This window comes from Carassius gibelio, chromosome A15 (genome assembly GCF_023724105.1).
Source record: "Carassius gibelio isolate Cgi1373 ecotype wild population from Czech Republic chromosome A15, carGib1.2-hapl.c, whole genome shotgun sequence".
NCBI lineage: Eukaryota > Metazoa > Chordata > Actinopteri > Cypriniformes > Cyprinidae > Carassius > Carassius gibelio.
In genome coordinates, this window is record NC_068385.1 from 833,924 (window position 1) to 843,808 (window position 9,885).

At 32.5% G+C, this 9,885-nt stretch overlaps 2 long non-coding RNA genes across 2 annotated transcripts; one reads left to right on the forward strand and one right to left on the reverse strand.

Annotated features, from left to right (window-relative positions):
• Positions 1-3,350: 3,350 nt before the first annotated feature.
• On the reverse strand, positions 3,351-6,506 carry LOC128029482 (uncharacterized). Its single transcript, XR_008187401.1, has 4 exons — positions 6,238-6,506; positions 5,876-5,975; positions 5,400-5,510; positions 3,351-4,309 (listed from the first exon to the last, which is right to left on the reverse strand). It is a non-coding gene; the product is annotated as an uncharacterized LOC128029482 (long non-coding RNA).
• Positions 6,507-6,644: 138 nt separating this feature from the next.
• Positions 6,645-9,060, forward strand: LOC128029483 (uncharacterized). The gene is made up of 3 exons (XR_008187402.1): positions 6,645-7,472; positions 7,566-7,647; positions 7,975-9,060. It is a non-coding gene; the product is annotated as an uncharacterized LOC128029483 (long non-coding RNA).
• The last annotated feature ends 825 nt before the right edge of the window (positions 9,061-9,885 follow it).

A 9,885-nucleotide genomic window follows, 5' to 3' on the forward strand; every position in this document is an offset into this window, starting at 1 on the left:
TATATGTACTTATAATACTGACACATTGAGAAGTGTCATTATAGTTAGTTTGTTAGTACTTAGTTTCTTTATTTTTCAAATAATAATAATAGTAATAAAAAGTAGTAATATAATTAGAGTTAGCCAGCTGTCAACAGTTCAAGGGCAGAGGTAATGCCTCTTATAATTAACTATATATATATATAATTATTATTTTTTTTTTTTTTACATTTATTAGACATTTTCTTGGCTTAACCCCAATACACTTCTCAACGTATGAATGCAATCAAAACCCATTCCTGAGAAGGTCCTATCAGTGATGATAATTTGATCAGACAGATAGATAGATAGATAGATAGATAGATAGATAGATAGATAGATAGATAGATAGATAGATAGATAGATAGAACAGATAGATGGAATAATGCTAATGTTGATCTGAACACTTAGGTCCCCTGTTAAATGGTAAACTGCGACATCTCTTTAGTTGCTTTGACATTTCTTGCCAATTTCATGTTAACTTTGAAAATATTCAATTGGCTAAATTTCTAAATCAATGTTACAATCAACATATACTGTAACATTATATTATCATCCTTGCCATAGCATTCAGAGATGGTGAGAATGTGAATTATTGTTAAATGTAAGGTCAGCTGATCAGGCGTCACACTTCACCATCTAACAGGGGACCAGTGTGCTTTAGTCTAGAGAAATCACCACTACATGCACAGATCTGTTGCCGTGTATGTTTAGTATGTACAGTTTAGCTTGTGTGGAATTGTTTTTATTATTTGACTTTTTTCTGTTCAACACAAACAAAAATGACCCTCATTGGCCGATAAGAAACATCAAAGGAGGATTTGTTGTAGAGTGTTTGACAAAATTAATGTCTTGTAATCTATAATGTACGCTCAGCACCGTTGAGTGTTCCCGCGATCATTAAATCGAACATGTACGCGTATTTAAAAGCAATTTTAATACCCTGCATTTTGAGAGTGTCTCCCTGATGCTCGCAAGTTAGGCTTGATAACATATCTAGACTGTTATTAGTATGTAGGCTATAACAGGTTTTGTAGTTGTCTATAGATCTGTTATCTTTCTCTATTTGAACTTTGAATATATAGAGAGCACTTATTGTTTCTACTTATACGACTATTATGTTATTTGTTATGTGTTTATTTGTATGTTCAGTTTGTGAAAAGGAGTTCACTTTCAGTCGGTCACTCTCAACGTCACATCGGTGATGACCGACACATTGTGATCCCAAATCTAGAAGCTCATAATTCATGTACGGTTCCAATGTCTAAAGAGACTCACATAAAATCATGCAGGAGAGAATCCAGGCAGTAGAACAAAACCTTTTACAGAGCTTGAGTGTTGTTGTTTTTACTGCATATGATAATTCATACTCAGAAAGTAGAACTGAAATTATATTGATTGCAAGATGATTTTTCCAGTCAAACATTTTTAGACCAGAAGTTGGTCATTAAGATTCCTTTTTTTTTTTATCTGTAAAAATCTTGTCTTGTGGCTTGAGTTAAGTGTTGGCATTAATGCTAATCAAACAATAAAAGGCGAGAAGAAAAATAATTACATTAATTTCTCAAGTAAAGCATTATTAGTTTGTTTAATTTACATCAACAAAACAAATTTATGGGTTAAAAAGAGCAGAAAGAGCTCTTTCAGGTAACAATTGCATGTCAATACTTCTGACAGTAAAGAATGCATGTGTTAGATAAAATGAGTTTGGTCCCCAGTTAGATGGTGACGTGTGACGCCTGTTAGACTGAATCACCTCTTCTTACATCACAGACACATTAACATTATATGTTAAATTAAGAAACAACATTATATGTTAACTTAAGAAACAACATTATATGTTAACTTAAGAAACAACATTATATGTTAAGTTAAGAAACAAAATTATATGTTAACTTAAGAAACAACATTATATGTTAAATTAAGAAACAATATTATATGTTAAATTAAGAAACAATATTATATGTTAACTTAAGAAACAACATTATATGTTAAGTTAAGAAACAACATTATATGTTAACTTAAGAAACAACATTATATGTTAAATTAAGAAACAATATTATATGTTAAATTAAGAAACAATATTATATGTTAAATTAAGAAACAACATTATATGTTAACTTAAGAAACAACATTATATGTTAAGTTAAGAAACAACATTATATGTTAACTTAAGAAACAACATTATATGTTAAATTAAGAAACAATATTATATGTTAAATTAAGAAACAATATTATATGTTAACTTAAGAAACAATATTATATGTTAACTTAAGAAACAATATTATATGTTAGCTTGCTGCATTGAAAAATTTCAATTGAGTTCAGTAAAATATCTTTTAACCAGGCTACTTTAGCTGTTTAACACTGACATTTTCCAGAGGCTCCATTTTTTTGTAGGGTATTATCAGCATTGCCATTATATTCAGAAATAAATAAATAAATAAATAAATGTAATTTGTTAAATGTAAATGCAACCAAACAGATCACGTCATGCTTCACCATCTAACTGGGGACCGGTTTGATCTTGGAGGCAAATTTGTGCATTTTTTTAATAGATAGATAGATAGATAGATAGATAGATAGATAGATAGATAGATAGATAGATAGATAGATAGATAGATAGATAGATAGATAGATAGATAGATAGATAGATAGATAGAACAGATAGAACAGATAGATGGAATAGTGCTAATGTTGATCTGAACACTTAGGTCCCCTGTTAAATGGTAAACTGCGACATCTCTTTGGTTGCTTTGACATTTCTTCAGAATTTCATGTTAACTTTGAAAATATTCACTTGGCTAAATTTCTAAATCAATGTTACAATCAACATATACTGTAACATTATATTATCATCCTTGCCATAGCATTCAGAGATGGTGAGAATGTGAATTATTGTTAAATGTAAGGTCAGCTGATCAGGCGTCACACTTCACCATCTAACAGGGGACCAGTGTTTTTATTTTATTTTTTTATTTACTTCTTTAAAATCTTCAGTTGGCTCCAGTAAATTAGATGAACTGAATGTCTTTTAACATTTGCACATTTGTAGATCCAACTGAAAATTCTCAATGCAACAATCAATATATAATTTTGAGTTTTGACCTCTATGTGTGTTAGTGTCAGGTGTTGTATGGACAGCTACAATAAAATACATTGGCACTTTAGTCGTTTAACACACTGACATTTTTCAGAGCAGCACTTGATTTAGGGGCTCCATTTTTATTATCAACATTGCCAAGAAAAGTAAAACAACAAATCAAAATGAAAATAATAAAATATGTTTATTTTTTTTTTTTTTAAATAGTTCAAAATTACAGTGGCTTACATCAAAGTTATAACAGGTCTAAAACAGAGTCCCAAACAGCAGCTGAAAACAGCTGTAGTCAATCATTTCAATGCTATGATACACTGATGCTGCATGTACATGGACCTTCAGTGTCACGGCACAGTTATGACTCAACACTGATACTCCACATCACACACTCTCAGGGTTCATGGGCTCAGTACTGTTCACCCAAACTTCTCTTAACTGAAATTATTCTGTTGAGCACAAAGTATTTAACTGTTTTCAGTCTCTTCCATTACCCTTTAGAATCCTGTTTGCATTTATGCATCTTTCACAGTCCACTTTTCCAGGAGCCTTCATTTCCTCAAAGTAGATCTTGAAACAGTGTTCTATGACTTTCCTCTCTGTTTCTGACCAGTGCTTTCTGGCTCTTGCTATTTAACAATATTAAAAGATAAAAAATATATATAGTGAATAAATATATGAATGAATTAAAAAAAATTAATGTCAATAATACATACTTTACAAAGTTGAAAACACGAAAAGACAATGATCTTTAGATCTTGTGTATTGTTTATGGTGAATGGAACATACCATTTTGATTTAATGGCACTACTGATTTACTGATGTATCCGAGACTGAAGACTGAAGTCTTTCCTGAGCTGTAGCTGTTTGTGGTTGATATTTGATAAGACTGGTGATCAAACCTGTAAATTCACACTAATACTTATATCCAATCATTTGAATGCTTATTGTAAACTCTACAATGAGTCTTTGCACATAGTTTTGACTTCCTGAAGGCTTTCCTCAATAGTAGGACGCTCTTCCACTGATTTGCTCATCATTCTGCTTAAGATATGTTTAGTCTTTCATCCCATTGAAGACTGAAGTTACTCGTTCTGACATGTAGAGACAGACCAAGTGGATCCTGGGTGTAGGGTGTAGTGGTCAGATGAGGGTGTTGTCCATCCGTCTGTAATGGACCAAGCATCCTGCTGCCTGTAATATAGAAGATTCATTTATATCAATGGCCACCTGACTAAGCTGTACAGAATTAATACAATTAATAATAATATTGTTATGAACGCTGAAAGTGACATGCAGAACAATTCAACAAGTGCTCTTTTTTTGTAAAACTGATTTTAATTAATGCTTTAATAAATTATTTTAATCATATTTGTTACAGACTCAAATTGTATCATTGCATACATTAAACTTGTTTACTTGCATCCCCTTTTATACTCAAACCCAGACCCAAATTAAAAGAAGTAATTCATGTAATAACACACTAGTAATTCATGATTAACCTAACATTTTAAGGATCCAGAATTGTGCATTAGTTAAGAATAAACATTGTATTGTAAAGACCATACCAATGTGGATTGTTTTTTCTTCACTTTGATCAGTAATCTCTATTGTGTTGTAGTGCTATCTGCTCTGTTCACGCTCTCTCTCTCTCCCCCACAAACATCACACCTCTCACAGGATCAACACCTGACCAGTGAGTCTGGGATCAGGAAGACTGGTTTAATGTTTGTAAAAGAAGACTTTTCTGCTAATCAAGGCTGCATTTACCTGATCAGAAATATTGTAAAATGAATTTAATGAGTACTTTTTAGGATTATTTAATGAAAATAAAGTTCAAAATTACAGCATTTATTTAAAATAAACTGAATAGACCTATATAGAGATATCTATAGATATATTGTCTATATATACAGTATACGTATATGTGTGTGTGTGTGTATATATATATATATATATATATATATATAGAGAGAGAGAGAGAGAGAGAGAGAGAGAGAGAGAGAGAGCTGTTACTTTAAACTGTGATATATCACGATTATATAGTTTTCACTGTACTTTTTATTATTAAATAAATGAAGACTTGGTGAGCAGAATATTCTTTTAAAGACATTTAAAAAATTGTACTGATCCCAAACTGATTTAAGATTGTTTGTAACAAGTTTGCCAGGTTAATTCCATTATTTTACATTAAAACTCAAAGGAAGTTTGACTACTACAAATAAATAACAATTTATGAAATAACTCTGAAATATGAGCTAAAGTTATTGAAATAGAAATGTACCTGTCTCCATGAGCAGTCAGGATCTCCGCAGTCGAACATCATTTCTTCTCCTTTAGTGATGTTTGTGGTCACAAATGCACACAAATGTGCTCTTTTCTGTTCATCATCAATCTGTTGGTCACAAACACATACACACGCACATATTAGCTTTAGAGAATACATACATTTATGATACAAGTTTAATATGTGTCCCAGTTGTTTTCGAGTTCCAGTGATTATCAATATTAAACATTTTATCAAGTATGATTATCAGTACATTACAATCTTTATAACTGTGCATCAAAATTAAAATACACTAAATATTCAAGCCACTGATTATCTACAATTTCTGTTGTTATTTTTTCACACTGCACACTATGAACTATTAATAACATTGCACAGTGCACTTCTTGAAATTCATAAGCTACTATGCCAAGTATTTAATTAATATTTGCAGTCATACAGTATTGGAGACAGAGTCTTAAATGATAACTTACCTTTCTCTTGACTCTTGACTGAAATATGTCTTTATCTTTCCCAGATGCGATGAATTTCAAAGCTTCCTTTTCAAGACAGACTCTTCTGGGTCTCATTTTCCTGTGAAATATTCAAGATCTTTTTAGGGTACACTGCATTTGCCAAAATGAAAAACAATATTTAGAAACAACCACAAAAAAAATCTATCAACAAATGAACAAATATATACAGTAAATAGAGATTAAACAGCACTAACATTTACTAAGAGACTACATGCAAATTTTAACAGTCTGCATGCATTTTTGCATTTTTGGCAGACATTTATTTTTTAAGGCTACCATTTACATATTATCAGAATCTAAATTCAGAATGTATAACTTACCTTTTCAGTCTTGAATGGAAAAAAGAGATGAGAAATGGCCTTAGTAGGCTTTGTTGTATGTGGTCCCTTGTAGGCAATGTAGGAATCTCAAAAAGCAGTTTGTCCTTCAAGGTTTTATAATTTTATTTCACAATAAAATAAAAAATTCAATGTAGATTTTGTCAGAAAAACAGTATATATATAACCCCACCCAGATATCTGGTCCGTGATTGGATGAGACTCAGTTAGCCCGGATACTGTTGGTACTTTTTGCTGTGAAGGGCCACGTGATAATGCTCAGGAATGTGGAGACATTAGTGTTATTAGCATATAAGAAGAGAGAACAATCAGTTTTCCAGACGCTGCTGGGGGAATTGGGGGATGTGGGGATTCTTTAAAACAAGTAACTTTGACTGGGATTGGTTTGCTTTTAGATTATGTAGCTTGAAAAATAATCAGGGAATTTGTATTTATTTTTTACACTCAAGGGCATTAAGTGCTAGAAAGATTATAAAAGTATTAAAAACTATTTGTGTTGTATTCAAAGTCTTCTGAAGTCATACAATAAGTTTCTGTGAAAAGTTTCAACATTGAGGTATTAATTGCTGAAAATAATTCCACTCCATAAACACAGTCATCATAAAATACAGCTGAATTTGAGTTTAAGATAAAAGACATCAAAACTGACGTAATAAATGTCCCTGTCCACAGCGTTTGTCTGTTGATGCAAATGTATCTTAATGAAACCAGTGAAATACCCTGCACATGGAAAAACTGCACTAAATAGACAAACTAAATATTACGCCAAGGGCTCCTGACCAAGAGTCAAGGATTGAGAAAGAGTAAAAGACGGTCCCCAATGAGACTGTGAATTGTGAAGCCTGTTTGGTTGCCTTACATTTATCAGTATTTAATATTCTGTTTATCTATGAAACAACAATGTTGATAATAACACTAAAACAGCCATTCTTTCCATCAGAAATAGTTAAACTTAAGTAAAAACATAAGACATAGAGTGACTCGTCAGATCGAGATGCAATGCATAAGAGAATGGCCAGCATGCTGATGACTGGTCATACAGAAGCTGATCATACAGATGACCGTCCATACAGACCGCATCATACAGACAGTGATCACATCCTGATGTAACCCATCGCTCTCCAGCTGGAGGAAGTGCTGCTTCATAATCACAGAACATTCACTCACTATTAAAGTGATTCTGGCTGCTAGAAGGGAGAACATATCCTACAACATGAGTAAGTTCTACATTTTCTAATCACTTATTCTACAAATGTTGCAACTATGTTTAAACATGTTTAACAAAACTGTTTTTCCTTTTTTCTTTTAAGAAAAGTCAAGTCAACAGTTCACATTGTTCACTCTAAACAAGAATATCACTTCATCAGAAAGTTCATTCCTCAAAAAAAAAAGGTATTTTGCTACTATACATTTTTAATATAAAATGTTCTGAATACAAAAATATATACTCCCAAAAATGGAATTGCCACAATCAACAAGAATCATAAAGGTCAATCTCATTTCAAGACAAGTAAACCTTTTAGTGTTAGTGTATATTGATTTGAATATCTTTCAGTTTCAGGGACCAGCTTTAACGTTTAAACCTGTGAGTTTTGGCTGTCCATGTTAAAGACTGGAAATGTAACAATAAAATAAATATCCTATAAAGTTTTCAGCAATTATGGAACCTCCAAAGATTTGAGCCATAATTAATAATTTGTATTGTATATTTTCTATCAGCTGCATGCAGAATCTGGATTGTTGGGACAGCTACATTCGACGTGGTGGAAAGCAAGCAAGGGAAACCATGGGCACCAATCTCAGTGTGTCCTCCCAGGTCCAGTGTTTGGCAGAGGAGGCATGTGTTGGGGTGACCTCCTTCCTTTCTTCCAACAGTGTCTTAAAGAAAGAACTGAACAAATGAAGATTAAGCTTTCTTCAATCGACCCGAGGCACCACTGGAGGAAAGGTGGACAAAGTCAGGAAGTTTGTGAACAATGTGATGGCCAAGTTTGTTCTCTGTGTTAATGGGAGCATTGTCCATCATCCACACATAGTGTTTGACAAACCTGAGCTATATTTAAATGAGGAGGTTCATTTAAGCCCTAAGGGAAAATGATATATATTTTTTTAACTGATATTATCCAGTGTCTGAAAGACCACAGACCATAAACCTGATGCTGGATTGGTGCATGTTATGGGAAAGAAGGTCTCCTGTATTTTTTTTAAGTACCTGTAAAAGTACCCAGCAGTGTGTTCAACAAATGCCTGACTTAATAAAAGTATTCCCCGGACTTACTGCTATGATCTTATTTTATTTATCTAGCATTTAAAAATAAAATAATATACAATACTTACAATATAAACAGCTTCTTTGTTAAAATTTCAACCTAAATTTAATAATAATAAATTAGTATCTGGTAAAATTAAATACTATTTGTATCATTTCATTTATAAATTACACTTAAATAGACCTGCTTTCTTTTCTGGGCTTTGCTTGTATGTCCAAATATCTGCTCGCTGTGAGAGGCCAGGTGATAATGTGGAGACATTAGTGTTATTAGCATATGAAGAGAGGAGACAATCAGTTTACCAGACACTGCTGGGGGAACTGGGGGTGTGGGGATTCTTTAAAACAAGTCACTTTGATTCGGATTGATCTGCTTTAAGATTATGTAGCTAGAAAAATAATCTGATTTTATTTTACTTTTTTATAATGCACTAGCCAGGAAAGACCATCATACACATTGTAGATACTGAACAAAATCAGTTCATTTCAATGTTTCCATGTTTAGGTCACCATTTTGTTCACTACTGCATGGTCATTTCTACACAGACTAAACTGTACATGCTAAACTTACACAACAACAGGTCTGAACCTGAACTGTACTACTAACTTAAAAAGAACACCGCAATTAAAGTCTTTTAAATCATTGATGCCACTTATAACAATGACATTTTCTGAATGAGGAATTGTTTTATTTTTTTGTGTGGCTTAACGTCGGGTTTTGAGTAGACTTTTCTATTTAAATTATTAATTTTAAGTTTACTCCGTGACGTCACATTGTTGTTCTAATCGACGTTCAGAAGAATCCATTCAACACGGCGGGTAATCACAAGCGACTGGAGCAAACTTATGGAACAACTTGTAAGTACATCAAAACAATTGTGAAAATGTCTTATTGAATATCAAGATAAAGGGATGTTTTTATTTTTGGGAAATGCTGTTTTTACAGAGCGCCCAAGTGCTTTTGAATGTGCATTGATTTGGATTTCTATTTCAGCATCACTGCTTACAGTATGATGTTAACGTCAAAGAAGGACACTAATCTTAACGTTAGCTGGCATTTCGTCACTAAACGATTTGAGTGTCACTGATGTTAACTGTGATGTTTAGGACTGCGTTTCTCAAAAGCATTATGAGCAAGTCGATTGTTGAGACCATTTTGGTGTCAAATGTTTCTACGCTCATCCTAGCCATACAGTGCTTTTTTTGGGGAAATGCCCTGATAAACGTGTGTTTGTTTGTTTTTTGGTCTGTTTTTAAACAACTAGCTTCTAAGAGTACTAATCCAGAATTAGGTTTAAGCTTATACACAGACATGAATATTGTAATATATTAAAATTACAAAAGAAATGTACAAACTTGTA